The 19352-nt window shown below is 41.2% G+C and overlaps 1 long non-coding RNA gene across 1 annotated transcript in view; it reads left to right on the top strand.

Moving 5' to 3' along the window:
* LOC129394017 (uncharacterized) overlaps positions 1-14069 on the top strand; it is a 33487-nt gene extending 19418 nt beyond the window's left edge. Inside the window, exon 3 of the long non-coding RNA XR_008621196.2 lies at positions 13357-14069. This is a non-coding gene — a long non-coding RNA (uncharacterized LOC129394017). The remainder of the gene's footprint in view (positions 1-13356) is intronic.
* The last annotated feature ends 5283 nt before the right edge of the window (positions 14070-19352 follow it).

Genomic DNA, 19352 nt, shown 5'->3' with positions numbered 1-19352 from the left:
CTTCTTTCACTTTGCCAGAACATCATTGTGAGGGTGGGATCGGGGATAGAAACTCTACACCTTGTTACTTAAAGTGCAGCCAGGGACCACACCAGCTGGGAGCTTGTGTCTTGTCTCAGATCCTGCCTCATTGGGAAGCACCACTTATACCTCTGGCCTCAAACTTGCTCTGCATGGGAGGCATTTGGAGGCCTTCAAAAAAATGCCAATTGCGAGTTCTCCCCCACCGGCTCCTGGATCCTGATTTAATGGGTTGCTCTCACTGCACTTCTCAACGTGGAGGGGGCATCAGGATTCTTGAAAACTCCCAGGTCATTCTAGTGTGCAGCAAAACAGTAAAGTTTGAGAACCGCTGCTCTGCACCACCTACTCCCCTTTCCTAGCTTCTGTGTGGCCATTTCCCAGCAGCTAGAGGAAGGGCAGAGGAGAAAGGAAATAATCGTTTTCGTCTTGGATTCGGGATCATAGGTGGTGAGATGGATGATTTTCCCTCCAAGCGTCCTGTGCCTCAAACTTTTTCACATTAAAGCCAATCAGTTATCTAGTAAGCGTATTAGCTATTAGGTTCTACATTATCCCATGCCTGGGTTCCCACAACCTATGAATACAAGTATTTCTCACCTGTTTTCATTTCCCTTTGAAATTCCAATGAGCACTCCAGGTTGGAACAGCCCTTGTGTACTGGGGCACCAACTCTGCAGCTTTTCTTTCCAAATTTCAAAGTTTAGTTTTTAAATAAGAGGCTTATTTACTCACATGAGCTTATGGGTTTTCCCAGGCAAAAAGGGCAGATTTAAGTTTAATCAAATTTGGGGGAACTTTATTAGTGTCAGCTGGTTCACTATCTTTTCTCTGAAAATGCTTCAGAACCACAATAGCCGAGTGCTTGCCTTGTTTTGATCATGGAGGTAAGACATCACTTCGTTCCGCAAAGACTGAAGTTAACAGTTGAAGTTAGGGTTACTCATTTTGAGGCCTCCTTTCTTTTTTCAAACCAATTACAGTGATTTGATCAAATAATTGGCCAACAGTATTGTTTTAGTCAAGGTTCCCCAGAGAAATAGAACCAGTAAGACATATATAGAGAGAGATGAAGGATTTATTAGATATATATAGAGAGAGAGATGAAGGATTTATTAGCGTATTTGACTCATTTAATTATGGAGGCTGAGAAGTCCCAAGATAGACAAACTGCAAGTTGGAGAACCAGGAAAATCAGTAGCTTGGCTCAGTCCCAAACCCAAGGTTTCAGAACAAAGGAAGGTGACAGTGTAATTCTCAGTCCAAGGCCAAAGGCCCAGGATCTGCTGATGTGAGTCCAAAGGCCAGAGAAACTGGAGTTCTGATGTCTGAAGGCAGGAGAAGAAGGGTCTCCTGGCTTTGGAAGTGAGAGGAAGAGAATTTGACCTTACTTCACCTTTTCGTTCCCTCCAGGCCCCCAGCCCACTGGATGGTGTCTGCTACATTGAGAGTGGATCTTCCCCATTCTAATTCACCTACTTACATGCCAATCTCCCCCAGGAGCACTCTCACAGACACACTTAAGGCAGCCGAATTATTCTAATTAAATGCCAAATGAGTTGGGTTTCCCTTTCAGCAGAAGGGGGATGGGCTCAGTGCCTACTGAAGCACTGAGAATAAATAATGCCTTCCCAGCTATTTGGGTTCCTTTAATCCAGTCAAGTTGACACCCAAATCAACCTTCACAGTATTTCTGTCTTAGTCTGTTTGTGCTGCTCTAACAAAATACTGCAGACTGGATAATTTATAGAAGACAAGCATTTATTTTCTCCCAGTTCTGGAGGCTGGGAAGTCCAAGATGAAGGCACCAGCAGCTTTGGTTGCCTGGCAAGGGCTGTGTCTGCTTCTGAGATGGTGCTTTGATGGCGTATCCTCTGAAAGGGAGGAACACTATTCCCTCAGGGGTAAAAGAGCAAATGAGCCAAACACTGTGTGAAGCCTCTTTTATAAGAATCTCAATCCCACTCACAAGGGAGGAGCCCTCATGGCCTAAACATCTCTTAAAGGCCCCACCTCCTAATACTATCATATTGGCAACTCCTGAATTTTAAAGGGGACATATTCAAACCGTAGCAAGTACAAACCTTAAACTGAGAAAGAGGAGGAAGAGTAAAGCATAGAGAAGAAAAATAGGAAGAAGATGAAGATAAACAACACAACAAGCAGCTTCAATGCACAGAATATGTCTCAGACATTGAACAGCACTGAACAGCGAGTAGGTGCCCATCAGTCACTGTTTGAATGGATGAATGGATAAGTGGATAGATGGATGATCTGCCATCCATGGCTCTTTATCAAAGCCAAAGGATCTTCTCTGAATGAAACAATCATGGTAGGGTAAGGTAGGGAAACATTTTTCTGGAGAATAATGATTGACCTGGGGTCCAGATGAAATAAGATAAAGGGCCATCTGGTGAGAAGTCCCCAACCCAACATAGGATTAGGCTGCAGAGATGGCAGCTGTCCACACAAATTTCATTCCTGGTGACTACCTTTTCTATTTCTGTTTGATCATGGCAGACAAGTGACAAAGAAGCAGCCCTCTGTAAGTCTCTTGACTCCCTGGATCGAATATGTCCCCAGTCCTAGGGAGAGACCTGCAAAAGAAATTCCATGAATGCCACATTCCAGCCTAGCAAATACACACTGACATTTAGGTCTGAGTGTCTCACAATCCAGGTACAAAATAGAGCAAAGACTGAAAATGCTTCTAGGAATTAATGTCTTTTGGTCACTTAGGATCAGTGAGCTGGATTGAAAAGAAAGGAAATTTCATCTGGACAAGCTATACTGTAACTGGGCACTTCTACAATGCAGTAAATTGATAGGCCTTTACCAGTTACTTTTATTAAGAAACTCTTACAGCACAACTCTGAAAATACAAGTAAAAGTGTACTGATTAAATCTAAAACAAACTGGAGTTTTCAAAGTTTTAAGATGGTCTAGTAATCGCAGGGAAATCCCTGGGTGCTATTTGCTGTAGAGCCATGCATGAGAAAAAGACACTAGGAGATAGGTGGAAAAAAACCAAGGTATGTTTTCCTGTCCTTTCTTCTCTATTCAACACAGAACACAATGCTTCTATGGCCAGATTCATGTTTTTTTTCTCCCTACACACCAAGCAATCAGTTCTCTAGCCAGCTCTCCAGTGGACACCAGGTGGTTGTCCTCTGAGTCAACTTAATTCTGTCACTCTCTACCTGGAGACAGCATCAGATCCCTCAGGTTGGGGGTTCAGCCCTGCAAGACTGCCTCCCACTTCAGATGCCAATCACAAGCCCTAGATTGTGGCCTGCCCCTCTGCCGACTGGCTATAAATTGGGGTTCCCACACCCCCCTCCTGGAGTTTGATTAATTTGTTAGAGCATCTCACAGAACTCAGGAAACACTTTACTTATGTTTACAGGTTTGTTATGAAGGACATTACAAAGGACACAGTTGAACAGCCAGATGGAAGAGATGCATAGGGTGAGATCTGTGGAAAAGGGCATGGAGCTTCCCTGCCCTCTCTGGGTGCTCTACCCTGCAGGAATCTCCACGTGTTTAGCTTTCTGGAAGCTCTGTCCAACCTTGTCCTTTCTCAGATCTTTATGGAGGCTTCATTGCATAGTCATGATTGATGACATCATTTGACCATTGCTGATCAACTCAACCTTCAGTTTCTCTCCTCTCTCCCCTTTCTGGGGATTGGGGGGTAGACTTGAAAGTTCCAACTCTGTAATCATGTCTTGGTCTTTCTGGTAACCGTCCCCCTTCCTGAAGCAGTTTAGGAAGGTCACCAGCCATCTCATTAGCACACACAAAGACACTCTTATCACTCTGGAGAGTCCAAGAATTTTAGGCGCGGTGTGTCAGGAAACAAGATACGGTCATGTCTTTTTTAGTGATGAGGGATATGGTCTGAGAAATGCATTATTAGGCAATTTTATGGTTGTATGAACATGAGAGCCAGTACTTACATAAACCTAGATGGTACAGCCTCCCACACACCTAGGCTGTATGGTATAGCCTATTGTTCATAGGCTATAAACCTGCACAGCATGTTACTGTACTGAATACTGTGGGAAATTGTAATACAATGATGAGTATTTGTGTATCCAAACATGTCTAAATATAGAAAAGGCACATTAAAAATATGATAATATAATCTTATAGGACCATTGTCATATATGTGGTCCATCTTTGACCGAAACGTTGTTATGTGGTTCATGACTATATGTATTTCACAATATCAGGAATTGTGCTTTTGTTACCATTACTTTTTTGAAGTCTCAGGAAGCACCATTTGAGGAATGCTGCAATGGGCATTGGCTTTTGCACTGATTTAAAGAGGATTGGCTGAGAGGAATGGTGTTCTCCATATACCAACTGGGAAGGCTCCTTTCATGAACTTATTAAAAATCATACTTTATTCTCTAGTGCCATGGGCTATTCCCCCTGTCTGGAATGCTCAGACCCTGGAAGATGAAGCTGTGCTAGAAAAACAGTGAGAGGGAATGGTTTTAATACCTCCCCTATGTAAAAGGCATATGTAATGGTGACAATTTATCTTGTTACTGTTCCACATGTCAAGTCACTGTGCTTTTAGCACAGCGACAGAGAACATAATCAACTTTAGATTGAGGAAATTGTGGGTGATAATTATAATTACAGGGCATAACTCTATTTGCTTTTAAAAATACAATTTTTAAGAAAGTAGTGTAGAAATCGGAATCCATCATATTTCTATTTCAGTTTCAAGGAAAAGCTATTCATTGAAAAGACATTCTTTTCTTTTGGATATTAACACTTTGGAGATCATCAGACTAAAGGGATTTAAAAGCAATGCTGGCTTCTTTTTTTTTTTTTTTTTTTTTTTTTTACCTAAGTGGGTTTTGCACAGACTGTTCTCCCTGTCTGAGATGCTTAGCTCCTGGGCTACTTGTCTCAGTCTTTAGGACTCAGTTTACCTGTCACTTATTCATAGAGGCCTTTGACCTAAATCAGGTCACCTATTATATTTCCTTGTACCATTTTGCGCTGTTTTTTCACAATTTATAATTATTATATTTTATAGAACCTAAGATGCCACTAATTGTAAAATGCACCATTATTGTACATACCTCTGAGAAAGTTCATGAGAAGAAGCTCAAGGTGAAGAATTTAGCGTGAGACTTTCCACACAAAGCTGGCCTACTGAAGTAAGGGCACATAAGAAATGAACCCAGCATGTAGAAAGGGACAGCAAGGAAACTTGCCAGTTTCAACCTTAGCCCCAGATGGAAGGAGAAAGAAAAGTCTCTCCTTTTCAGGAGAGAATCGGGAGGTGATCATCTTGCAGGTTTGTAGTCTAAAGTCCAACAACAAGTGTGGTCCAGAAAACCTCAAATGGAGAGTATAGTTTAGAAGGAATCCCATGTTGAAAGTGACCTGGGTGAAAGAAGCAAATTCATATACAATCCGGAAGAACTTGACTCCCTTCCAGGCCAACTTCATCATAAGACATATTGATGGTACAACGTGTCTCAAATTTGAATGTGCTGAGATGTTTAAAAAGCAGTTGCATTTGAAGATCAATGAGATATGCGGTAATTTATTTGCATGGATATTTGCTTAATGTTTAAGGTTCATAGGACTGGCATCTGCTTCCTCACAACTTCACCTCCTTTGCCCGGTACAGTGCCTGCATATAGTGGACACTCAATAAACAGGAACAGAATGAATGAGCGAAACAAATTCCCCTTGAGCTTCACTTGTTGAAAGTTTGACTTTTTAAAAAAAATCCAGTTCTACTCACTTATGTGTGTCAAATCACCTTTTGACATAGTGGAAAGAGTATTAAACAAGAAAATTCGAGACCCAGGTTTTGACCTTAGCATCCTTACTGATTAACCCTATGATATGGGGCAAAGCTTTTAATTTTTCTGGTCCACAATTTACCCCTCTGTAAAGTGGTAGGGTTGTGTCTTATTATCTCCAGGGTCTCTTCCCATTCTAACAGATTGTGCCTTGATTGTATAAAAAAATAATAATGAGGCCCACTATTGTGGAGTATGCATCATCATAGTTATCACATAGCCCCTCATGATAATAAGAGAGTTGACATAGTGCTGAGAACTTGGTCATGTATGAAATCCTGATATGACTCTGTCTTCATCTTTAGTAACATTTCACTACATGAAGGCTGCACTTTTCATGATGGTTTTAAATATTTTTACACAATGGATGTAAATGGCAGTCAATGTAAATAAAGAGTAAGAAAGTGAGCCTGAGGAAAATAAAACATGATTGAAAGAACCAGGTATTTGTCATGGATAAGAGGAAGTCCAACGCTTTGAATCAAGGCAGAGACAAATAGCGGAGGTCAAGGTAAATTGTGTGTAAGAAGCAAGGTAGATTTATAAGAAACAGGCCACCATAAACCCTGAAGCTTTGAGTCAAGCAGGAGTCAATTTATGGGCAATCAGAAACCAAGGGATTCTTAGGAGCTGAAGACAGAATGTAAAGCAAGGAGAATGCAAGAGAGAGCTTGTGTAGCAGAGGCAGGATGTTGTACAGTTGCTGTCCTGGGTCGAGGAAATTTTCAGTCCATTCTGCCCAGTCCTAATTCAGTCAGGGTGTAAAGTTTCCCTTCCACTTACAAAAGGTCAAGCCTCTGTTAGTCTACTATAAAGTGTCTAGGGCCACAACATGCAGTTGTCCACAGGCAATGGGTCAGCTGTGGGAGGGAGGCCAGTATAGCCTCTTGTACTGAATGCTCCATGGCTGGTAGACTGATGGCTGCAGTGGGTGACCATTGCTCAGCGACAGCCCAGGCCTGCTCAAATTCCACTTAGTCTCCTGATCCTTATGAAAGAAGTTCCTTCCCTCATTCTTTGAGAACTAAGATACAGACATTCCTTCTCCTACTGAACAAGACACCCCGGGCATTCCACTGGCAGTGGCCCCAGCCTGTGGACAACCCGCCCCCCGGTGGCCCTGCCACTCAAGACTCACTTGGGTCTTCCTTCTAGCCTGGCAATGACTCCCAGTCTTCCCCTCTGCAGCACAGCCACTCCAACTTTGTCCCAGTGTCTCTCCTGTTGACCTACACTTATTCTGTAGAGTTTAGTTTTCTTCTTTAGGAAGGGGATCTCTTCTTTCAAAGACTAAGTATCCATGACGGGGCCTCGAAGATAAAGGCTTATGGCCCTCCCCTTCCTCCTTTCATTGACAGTCCTGAGTCCTGCATCTGTGCCTGCCTATTCTCTCTCTCAGGGTTTTGACCCAGACTCCACTCCAATTTTTGCCGGGTCAACTGTACAAAATATAGCTGCATGTGCATACGGACTATTAAATGTCCTGAGAAAGACCTCCCCCAGAGGTAACCAGGGGAGCCATGAGAGCTCCAGGGAAGCCCGTGCTTGGCCATCATCTGTTCCTTTCTTGAGCCAGGCTCTGGAGGAACAAACAGGACATGGCAGGCGTGTCAGCTAAAGAGCTAGTCCTCACCTCCTGCTGCTTTGGGGCCCATTGGCAATTGCGAGGCCCACTCTAGGCTCACCCCCACTGGAGGAAAGCTTTCCTGATTGTATGGCTAGACTCCATTATGAATGATGCCAGAGTTAAGAAAGCCAAGAGGATGAGAAGGATTCCCTACTGATAGGAAATGAGATTTTCAGCCAATAATGAAGCTCACTTGGCCAAAGTCTGGGGGCCTGGAAGATAAACACACACGTGCAGAATGAAACCTACATCCCACTTCCCTGGAAGGAGGTAGATTTCTGGATGAAAGAAAGTGTCATTGGAGTGGAAGTGGTGGGTAGGGGGAGGGAACAATAGTTTATTAGGGAAATAATGCATTGAATGTCATGTTTTAAGAAAATATTAAACAAATGTGTGATTCATTCTCCTAGTAAATGAAGCAAGAATTCCAATATATTCCCAGGGAGGACAGGAGGCATACGTCACCTCTGGAAAAAGGAGGATATGTGTATACACGAGTCCCAGAGTGGAAGAACAGGGTAAAACCTACCCAACTACCTGGCACGTTGTGGGAAGGAGAAAGGAAACAGGTAGTGGAGGCAGGAAGTCAGACCTAAGCATACTGACCTCCCTGCTCCAGGCCAACTATGAGGCAACACCTTACGAAGCCCATGTCCAGGCGACTGCTCTTCCTGGCTTCATTTATATTTGGCTGTTGTTTTTCTCTTTTGCATATTTAATTCATTTTTTAGATTTTAGTATGGGAATGCATGTCACCCATTGTAAATCCCTGTGGAATGAAAAACAATATGCATTCATTATGAGAATATATAACAATGGAGAAATAGCCTGTATCTAGGCTTAGTCCAGATAATTACAGGGTCTTCAATTTTAGGGAAAAAAAAGAGGGCTCCAAGAAGTTTATTTTGGGAATTTGGAAGCATAGTAGAATCCGAGCCTTCCTATTTTATTTTCTGAGAAATCGTGTGGGTGTGTGTGCATGTGAGTGTGTGTGCATGTGTGATAGGGGAATGGCAGGCACAGGTGTGGTGCTAAGGGTGATAAATATTACATGTAACTGACAATGACAATTACACATTTCTTATATGTTTTCAAGGAATCAGAACACACCATACACACACACACACACACACACACACACAGACACACACACACACACACCACTTGTCAGTTTTCAGAGAATTAGAACACAATTTCACTTAACACTAAAATATGCCGAATATAATTTTAATCTTTCTTTGATGATTCAGAAGCTATTTTAGGCTCCCTATGCCTCTGGGTTATTACTATGAACATAAATTATTATCATGCAATTCTGCACCGTTTAGGTTGTTCACATTTTTCTGGTTATTTTACCCTGAATGAATGGGAGCTTCTTGTAGTACTTTAATTACTGTGCAGAATTAATCATGAATGTGCAGATCATTTAAAGGTATGCTTGGGTCAACTTAGAGGGAAACAATAAAATTTGTCCTAAAATGGAAATGTATATGAAAACTCTGCTAGTTGGATGTGTTTGGTGATTGATTTCCCAATCAAACATACAAGAATTCCAGGGAGAAATAGTTCGTATTTACTTCAGAAAATCAGAGAAAATTTTAGTGAGGAGGTTGCATTTGAACTTGGCTTTGAGGTATCAACCAATTAACTAAGACCAGAGGGCATTCCAGTTGTGGCCTGTGGAACAGCAGCATCAACATCCCCTTGTCAGGACTGCAGGATCTCAGGCCCTCACTCTGACCTGACTAAATCAGAATCTAAAGTTTAAGCAAGATCCCCAAATGATTCGTGTGCATACTAAGTGTTGAGATATCCTAGTTTAGGATATCATTCGTATTATTTGTAAATAAGGGTGAAAATGGTATCCCATTATGAGAATCCTTGATACCATGCCAAGGGATCTTGACTTTATTTGGTGGATCATAGGCAGTACCCAAAGCTTATAAGCATATAGGGACAGCCAGCCTGGACATGAATTAACTACAGTTGGTGCAGGGCAAGGTGCCCTGATGCATTAAGCTCCTTGAACTTGAAGTCTAGAGAGAGGAAGGATGGTGGAGCAGCTAGACTGACAGGGTATCACTGGGGAGACTGGATCAGTGGCTATTTACCAGATGCTGATGTGAAAATGGAAGTGTTACTCTGGCTTCTGTGTTTCAGATAGATAGTAGTGAGGAGACAGAATCCAGGGGTGAATAGTTAAAAGGTTTTGTGATTATTGAAGACAGAGATTTAACTCTTTATTTTGGGAGGCTACAGAGAGGATGGATGTAAGGATAAAGACACTTTAGAAATTGCAGAGGCAAATTGACAAAACCTGGCCTATTCAAAAAAGATACCTTGGGGTATATTAACCCTTCAGTTGCAAAATTTTAATATGATTTCTAATGGGAATAGTGTCATTTAGCTGAGCTGAATTTTCACTCAGACTTTTGGGTAATGGTAATTAATGGAGCTCAACCAATTTGAGCAATGTTGTTTTCATTTCACCTCTTGTCAGTATTGTCTGATTATGCTAAAAATGAATGATAGATGCACAGCCTCCCCTCAAAACGTAATCAATTCAGTAGGGTTTCAACTTTAAAAGCATCTGAAAGGCTTATTTACTCTGCATTTGAATACACACAATGAGAGAATGAGGGCATATTGGCATTAAGTGACAGTTACAAAATTTGTGTGTAAATACAGTCAACATATCATTTTTATTGACAAAAAAAGAAAACCAACATTTATTGAGCATGTGCCAAGTTTTGGTTACTCAGTGAGTGACCTTCCATAAGTGACCTTCCTTTCATGTCCGCACCAAATCCACAAGATAGTTCTTTTCACTGTTATGCAAAAACATGAGGACAGAGACTGGCATGCGTTATTCGCTCAAGGTTTCTGGGCTCTGAGCCATGGGATTCAGACTCAGGACTGGCTGACTCTAAGGGCTGGGTTTTCTCTCTCACACCATGCTACCTCTCAAGAAAGTAAGATTCAGAACTCTTTTAATTATGGTAGGAATTACATTTTCCAGTGAAATGGCTAGAAAAAGCCGAAAGAAAAAAGGAAGAAATGTGAGAAGTCATCCTTCTGGGGCCTCTGGTGGATACCTTTGAGCTGTTTTTGGCTTTGCTGTCTGTTGGGGGCTGCCCTGGGACCCTTTGGAAGGGGCAATAAACATGAGTGAAGCTAAAAGCTTTGGGGAAAAAAACGAATGTTGTTTTTAGACAGGAGTTTGGTGATGTAGATTCTGGAAATTTTTGTAAGATAACAGTGGCAGGTTTTGCCCAATGATTGGGTCGATAAAGAACACAAACCCTGCGTTTGTGATTTATCATTACCTATTTAGGGTTAATCATAGGATGATCAGCTCAGGGATTTTGATCTTTATGAGGCTTTTAGCCTCCTCTAGGCTTGCACTATGCCCTCTGTGATAAAGTCAATGGAGGCCATTTATTGAGTGCTTACTATGGGCAACTCTCATGCTGCGTGCTTCGTATTCATATGATTCCTTTTATCCCTTACAATTATCTATGGGGTAGCTATTTTTATCCCCACTTGCAAACAAGAGCATTGAAGCTTAGAGAAATGAGATAATTTGCTTAAGCTAGGAAGTGTAAAACTATGGTTTGTCGTCAGGTCTATCTGCTGATCACAAAAGAAGCTTCTAAGAACCAGTATGCTATACTGCCTGTATTAATCTGTTCTTGCACTGCTATAAAGAAATGCCTGAGATGGGGTAATTTATAAAGAAAAGAGGTTTAATAGGCTCATGGTTCTGCAGGCTGTACAGGAAGCATGGCAGCATCAGCTTCAGGGGAGGCCTCAGGGAACTTATAATCATGGCAGAAGGCGAAGGGAAAGCAGGCCCATTATGGCCAGAGCAGGAGCAAGGTGGGTGGGAGGTGCTACACACTTTTAAACAACCAGATCTTGTGAGAACTCACTCACCATCATGAGAACAGCACTGAGGGGATGGTGCTAAACCATTCATGAAGTATCCACCCCCATGATCCAATCACCTCCCATCAGGCCCCATCTCCAACACTAAGGATTACAATTGAACATGAGATTTGGGTGGGGACACAGATCCAAAGCATATCACTGCCTTTTATAAGTCTGGTTTTTTTTCCAAGCATTTGTTGACTTTGCTGACTTTCTCACTGAACTATGAGCTACTTGAGGGCAAACCTGAGCCTTATCTCTGGGACCTGAAGCCTAGGATGGTGCCTGATACATAGTAGGCACTTATAGGCACTGGAAGAAAGAAACAGAAGGAGGGTAAATGGAGGGCAAAGCTAATATTTAGTGTTTATCCTAGTCTTTTCTATATGTAAACATAAATATTTCTCTCCATATATTTAATGTGAGAGCATCATAATATACATATTTTTTAGTAATCTGCCTTTTCCCTGAATTTATATGAGCTTCTTTCTGAGTCATTATTTTTCTAAAATTATTTTGACATAAAAATAAATATGTACAAGTATTATGTATTCATAATAATTTAAAACTACAAAAAATTTAAAATGTGTTTCCCATTTTCCTCTCTTTCCACCAGAAAAATAAGCTGTTTATTGGGGGAAATTAAGATACATTACCTTGAGATTCTCTCATGGGGCATACTGGCTTCTGGAACTCTATTTAAAACTTAATTTTCAGAAAAAAATAGCCATCCTCAATGTAGGACTAGATAGAATTGTAAGGGCAAATACTGGTAAGATTATTTCCAAGTTTAATTTTATCCCATCCTAGAGCCACAATATTTTATGAAATGAAGCTAAAAGCCCTAAAACAGCACAAAAGGAAATCTTCATGCTCTTAATAAATTTTATCAATACTCCAGATTTTTATGTTTTAAAACAATACACCAGTTTACCACCAACAAACTACATATTTAGTTACTCAAAAGTGTGGTTAGTGTCCAGTATGTGTTGAATGTTGATTGGATTTGGTAGGTTAATCCCTTTTAACCTCATTTTCAACAACTCAACATTTTTCCCTCAAGGCTTAGTGAGGGGTCAGGAATGTGATCCAGGGTCTTGGATCCAAGAACTTAATCCCCAGAGTGTGCTGTGTTTGGAGAATCCAGGTGATGTCTTGTGAAACCTGCACAGACCTGGGCACTTTGTTTCTGTGGTTTTGAACCAGCCTAAAAGGTTGCTGCCAATGGCAGAGATGAGACTTGTGTGAAGCCACCTAGAGGGACGGAGGATCTGCTGAGAGGGACACTAGCTTGTTCCTATTTACCTTGTGCAGGTCCTGCCCATCCTTCCCCTCTAGAAGCTGACTTGTATCTTCCCATCCTAACTAGCTGAGCTCCTTCTGCTTTCCCGCAGAAGCATAAGCTGGCTACAGTCTCCACAGGAGTGTTGACACATTTTGGTTCCATGATCAGAGTTCTAAGTCTCGAGAGCTGCAGGGATACCGTGTCTCCAGCTGATTGCACAGCAAGTGCAAAAACATACATCAGCATGACTAGACCCTGTCCGTGGGTCTGGAGTCAGAGATTCAGGAATCTAGTTATATAATCTTGCAAAGCCACAGATTGTAAATAAGGATAATAAATATATTTCATAGAGTAGCTGGGAGAATTAAATTAGGAAATATGTGTAAAGTACGTAATATATCAGCCATGTCACTAAGGTCTTATACTTTTACTGAATCACCACATATGTATTAAGCACTGGCTTTGTGCCAAGCCCTGAGGTGCCAATGGCAAGATAAATAGACATGATTCCTTTCTACCAGGAGATTATATTTTGGTAAACTCAATACGTGTTTGTAGTTTTTTACTATTATTATACCGTTTATCAGTTATCTATTGCTATGTAAGCCTTAAAACTTACAGGCTTGAAACAAACCTTCTTATCTTTGTTTCTATAGGCCAGGAACTTGGGAGCCATTTAAGCTGGTTGGTTCTTGCTCAGGGCCACTCAAGCTGATGGCTGGAGTTGCAGAGTCATCTGAAGGCTGGACTGAGGCTGAAAGATCTGCTTCCAAGATGGTGCCCTCACATAGCTGCTGGCTGGAAGCCTTAGCCCTTCACCATAAAACCCTCTCTGTAAGGGTACCTGAGTCACCTCATAAGGCAGCTGGCTTTCCCCAGAGTAAGTGTTCCACACAGAGAGCCACATCTTGTCACTTCCAGGGTATTCCGTTTGTTAGAAGTGTTGCAAAGGGTGATATGTGAGTATCAGATCTGTAAACAGAGCATATAGGGATCACAAAGATGGCCTTATCTTATGTTTCTTCTGCTGTAAAGAGTCCAAATTAATGAAAGACTTATTTTCTAGAATGTTCCTGGTTTCCCTTCCATTTCTGCTTCTTTTAAGATCTGTGTGAAGAGCTTTGTCCTTTCCAAAATAGAGGGAACTGAAATTGAGATTCTTTTCCTTTTTAATCTATAAGAAAAGTTCTTTAGTTCAAAACCTTATTAATAACCATAAAACCTGAATAGTCTGTTCAGTCACCATAAGTGAGCACAATACTTCCGGTTTTCCTAGAAATGATTGAAAATGTTGGGTGCTCAAGCCCTTTTTCTTATGCCACAGTTCTTTCTCAGAGCTGATGAACATGTTTACTTCAATAAAATACATAAAACCTACCTTTGATGTGCCTCATTTTATTAATTTATTCCTTCTAGGAGGATACTTCTATATTTAAAGGTGCCTGGCATCCGTCAACAGAGAGCAAATTATCCACACACCATTCAGAACACTTGCAATAACTTAAAATGCAGGATATCAAAAGTTAGGCATTGGTGTGTATGATTTATATGTGTTTAATCTTACTAACCACCACATTGGGTGAGTAGGCTCCTTAAATCTGTTGGTTTATAGACAAAGCAAGGCAAACTCATCTGTTTCTCCTGTAACTGTGTTTTAAGAATGACTGAGAACTAGTGCAAGATTTCCACTGGCAAAGCATTTTAGAAGCCACACTGGACCCCTTATGGATTTTCACTTCATATTTTTCACTGTATGCTATTTACCCTATTGTTAATGATCTGCGGTTAGGTCAACACCCTCAAGAAGAAAAAGCCTAAGACACTGTCCTCTTTCTTCTGTTTCCTTCCCTCTCCGTTAGATTGATGTTTAATTGATGTCATTTTCACTGGCAAAATAAAGAAGACAATTTGTATCTAATTTGGTAGCTCAATGTTTTCCTGCTTATAACTTTTCAGTGGGGTTCCATTGTTCTTAGGAGGAAGGTGAAATTCCTCACTTTGGCACACAAGGCTCTGCATGGCCTGCCTGGTCCTGTGCCTCTGTCCATCTGCATTTTTGTATGTTGCTTCTCTTGCTGTCTTGGCATCAGTCATATTGGCCTTCGCTTGACCCCCATAGTACTCATGATCCCTCCTGCTACAGGACTTTTGCACATGCAGTTTCTGTTTTTCCCTTCGCTCATAATGTTCTTCCCTCGTATCTTCACTCGAAACTCTCAACTCAAGGCACTTCAGGGGGGCCTTGCTCAACCTTCCTGACCAGGTCAAATCCCATTGTTGGTTCCCCAAGTGCCATGTAACTCTTCTTTTTCTCCCTCTGTTTGTTGCTTTTCTAATGCGTGTGGGGGTAACTAATTCCTATTCATTTTCTTTGGTAGATGGAGGTCAAAGAATGTATCTGTTTTTGATCACCCTGGCACCTAGGTACTTAGCACAGTGTCTGGGACATCACAGATGTGTAATCAATACTTGCTGAGTAAATGCATGAATGCACCAGGGTTTGGACTTCCAGCACTTTCATTTTCTAGCTGTGTGAATTTGGGCACATTCCTTTAATTTTTCTAGCTTTAAGTTTGTTCTCAGTCAAGTGAAGTTGATAATATACACTGCCTTCATTGTCATGAAGATTAAGTGGGGTAATTAAAGTAAAAAAATGCTTAACACAGTGCCAAGCATGTAGCAGAAAATAAATGTTTGAATATTTGTATTAATCTTCAGCCATCACATAGCCCTTCAAAAAACACTGTGGCTTTTTTGTACTTAAAATTCAATGCGATTTTTAGTTGAGTCTAGATCAGTGCTTTTTCATCTTACAGATGAGGAAATGCAGGAAGAGAAGGCTTTAGTTTCTTGCCTTGGGTCAGTGGTTGCTTAAAGTCCATTCTTCATTTTGGCAATGAGGACATTTCCTTTCGAAATCCAAGATTCATAAGTACTGAATGTAAGAAGCCAGTAACCTCCTTTCTGTGTTTGATTTTTAGTCTTTGATGCTTTTTTCTCCTCATCAGAGTTTCATCTCTCATTTCTACCTGAGATTCTATCTTCCCTCATATTTATGTTTCAATGAATGAAGTAGTATAAATCCTTCTTCAAAAGAACTAAATTTGGATCTGTTGCCAAGAGGACTGGGTTCTATTGTCTGTTCTTTGCCTCATGTACAAAGAAGCCCAGTTCCAGAGGAGGGGAGAGAAGAGAAAGATGGTGTCTTCATGGATGGATGGTACCCAGGAGCTCCCATCACACAAGATGCATCCTGGGTTTGGGGAAGTGAGATGACTTCCAAACCTCACCCACTGGTGGAGTGTTGACCCCACTCTATAACTATGAACAAGCCTGAGCCAGTCACACATCATGTGACTTGAGGCCAAGGTTAACAGACCATTCATATTCCAGCTTCAATGTCTTTCACACCGCCTAGGGGTCAGTTCACTCTTGTTCAGATTCTTGGCTTTGTCTACTATTAAAAAATTCTCTTCCTATTCTTTGGACTTTCCTTTGAGCTTGGTATCTTTAGCTCAGTCTTCAGCCCTGATGATGCTAGTAATGGTAAAATAATAATTCATCTTTATCACATACCTGCCATGTGCCATATATAATATATACTCTTTGTAATTTTTATAATAATCCTTTATTATATTCAGTTTACAGACAAGGAAACTGAAGATCGTAGATATGCTATTACTTTCATATCACAGTTTATAAGTGGTTGAGTTGACATTTGTACCCAGGCCCTTCTGACACCCCAGCTTTATCCTTTTTACCAGGTGACATTGTTTCTCTTTAGCTCCTATTTTCAGAGGCCAAACCCTAGATGTTTCCCTCAATTGGACCTCCCCAGTCCCTACTAAAACAAAACTGTAGACGGTACCGCCAGGCATAGATCATATTGTCTCACTCTTGAGTTTAAGGTCTTCTAACCTGCTGGTTATGGGCAAATCAGAGAATGAAGTGGGATGTAGGAAGAAAGAGGGGTTAGGGATGGTGATGTTGCAGGGCCGTAGGGTTGGGGAGGATAACAGGATAGTGGATGTCAGAAGAAACATGTGTAGAGGTAAAATGGTACTCATTCATCAAAGATTCTTTTATGGCTCAATAACCCATTAAACTGTGGGGCCCATTTATAATGGGATCTCATCCAAGGGTGCATTTATTTAATCATTGCTCCACCCTCACCCCCACAGGACCCTTGGGTATTCTCAGCCCTGAGAATATGTACGGTTTTATTTCATAATTGGCTCGTCCCAGAAGGCCTGAGTGCTAGCGGAGGAAATAGCTCACTGAAAGAGAGACAAACACAAAAAAGTTCATGATTATTTTAATGCCTCTACTGAATGGACCTACCAAGACATTGGGGACCTTCAGTGATGGCACTCAAAGCAATCAACCATTTGCTAATTTCAAAGATGATGTTAGATTTCTGGATCTTTATGGCTTTGGGCCCTTTTCATCAAGCAGAGTCCAACTACAGTCTTAAAATAACTGTTGTCTTTTCATGCGGCCAACATCCACATCTTTTGCAATTCATGAGCCACTCCAAATCACGTGGAAAAATATTGGCTGCTTTCATATTAGACAATGTCCTCATTGGACATGGAGATAAGACCAAGAAGATCTGTTTCTCTTACCCTGGTTACATCAATGAGCCATGCAGCAAGGACCCTTAGAATTTGACCCACTTCTCCCTTGGAGCATCCTGACAAGCCAAGACAAAGAACAGCACCTGGACCTTTGGATCCAGTGAACATTAGTCCTTCTCTGATTATCCAATATCCTAAATGCCCTTGACTTCTCCTCTTTAAAGTTGCAATGCTCTATTTAGGCCTCTACAGTAAATTATAGAAAATGTGCTACAAAATGGAAATCTCTCTGGACCTGGACGAAGCCTGAGATAACGTTAATTCCTCTTTGGCCATATAAAGAGCCCATGTTGTGTCTGTTCTGAATTAGCAACATGTAGAGGAAGTGATTCTGATGATGATGATAGAGCTTTAGATTGTAAGCATAATTGCTGCCTTCCAATTGGTTTTTGGTGATGTGAGGCTCATACCAATAGTGGAAGCCAGAGAAATTGCCCAGATGTGGTCTTTTCATTGCTTGTTAAAGTTATTTCCTTTTCATAATACGAACAAGACAGTACAAGCAGTATAGCTTTGGTGAATCTCATTACGTAACCCTTGACTTTTATTTAATAATGACCGAAAAAATCTACAATCCTTCTATCTCTGAAATTCACGTCTTATTATTTTATATGAGCTATATATTCTGAATTCACAATTCTCCAGTTTCATGCCTTTCCCACTTACCCTCACCTTTCATTCTCTAGTGACCCTGGATTGCTAATTGTGCCTCCTATATATCATACCCTTTCCTGCTTCTATGATTCTGAACAGTTTTCTCAACTCTCTCTTTGATCGCCCCAGGGTCTGTTTCACAGGTGGAATCCTCCAGGTCCTTCAAAACCCAATTAAACACAAAGGGAGCAGTGGTGGTAACAAAGCTATCTCTCAGTTTGAACATTAGGGTAAAAGCCACAAGAGGAACAATTCTTATGTAAGGCTTCAGCTACCTCTTCATTTGTATTTTTCCATAAGTGAGAGTTCAATAAATGTTTGTTGAGTTAAAAAATTAAAAATAGCATTCAGACATCATGTTTTTTGAGAAGCTCAAGGTCTCATTAAACCACCTGGCATACACAACTGTGGGCCCAAGAAAGCTTGAGATCGAAAGGGTGAATGGCTACCATAGCATGTACGGATTTAAGTGTCTTAGTTTTTAGTCTGAAAAGATTGGGGGCAGGTGTCTTGAGAAAAGCTAATAGGGCCAAAGGTAATGCTATTTATTTATTTTAAGAGATGGGGTTTCGCTCTGTCACCAGGCTGGAGGGCAGTGGCACAGTCATGGCTCACTGCAGCCTCAACCTCCTAGGCTCAAATGATCCTCCCAGCTCAGCCTAGTAGCTGGAACCACAGATGAATGCCACCATGCCTGGTTATTATTCTTTTTTACTTTTTGTAGAAATAGGGTCTCACTACTTTTGTCCAGGCTGGTCTTGAACTACTGGGCTCAAGTGATCCTCCTGCCTTGGCCTTCCAAAATGCTAGGATTACAGGTGTGAGTCACTGCACCTGGTCTGGTAAGCCTTTTTAAATCCTTGTGCTTCTAACTCCCTAGTTCCGTGACCACTCAAGTTTCCAGTGCTACAATGATGGCAGACAAGACCAACCCACAGTTGATGCTACAGCCTGACCTTGCCTGCTGGGAAGTGAAGGAGCAATTATGTCCTATGCTTAAACTGAGTGATGAACACATTGCCGAGGGCCATTTTGGGGGCATGCTTCCATCTCTGCAGAAAGTATAAAACTAAATCAAATAAATATAAACAGAATCATCCAGGGAGGCCTTGAGGCTGATCTCTGCACAATGTTACATCCAGAAGACATAAATTGAACTCAAAAGAGCTTTGAAAAGTAATGTATTTAGGGAAGTTCTTCCGAGGATGTAGAGATGAAGAAAAAGATCACATAAGACAGTGAATCAAAATATTCTTAAACCTCAGGAGGTTGATCCACTAAATTTGACTCATTTGTAAAATAAGTTCCGCCAAATGCATGCATTTGTTTCCAATTCCTCAAACTCAAAGTTGTATATCTGC

The sequence above is a fragment of the Pan paniscus genome, chromosome 16 (assembly GCF_029289425.2).
Source record: "Pan paniscus chromosome 16, NHGRI_mPanPan1-v2.0_pri, whole genome shotgun sequence".
In the NCBI taxonomy this organism is placed as follows: Eukaryota; Metazoa; Chordata; class Mammalia; order Primates; family Hominidae; genus Pan; species Pan paniscus.
Note: the sequence above shows the minus strand (reverse complement) of the source record. Positions and strands in the feature narration are given on the sequence as shown.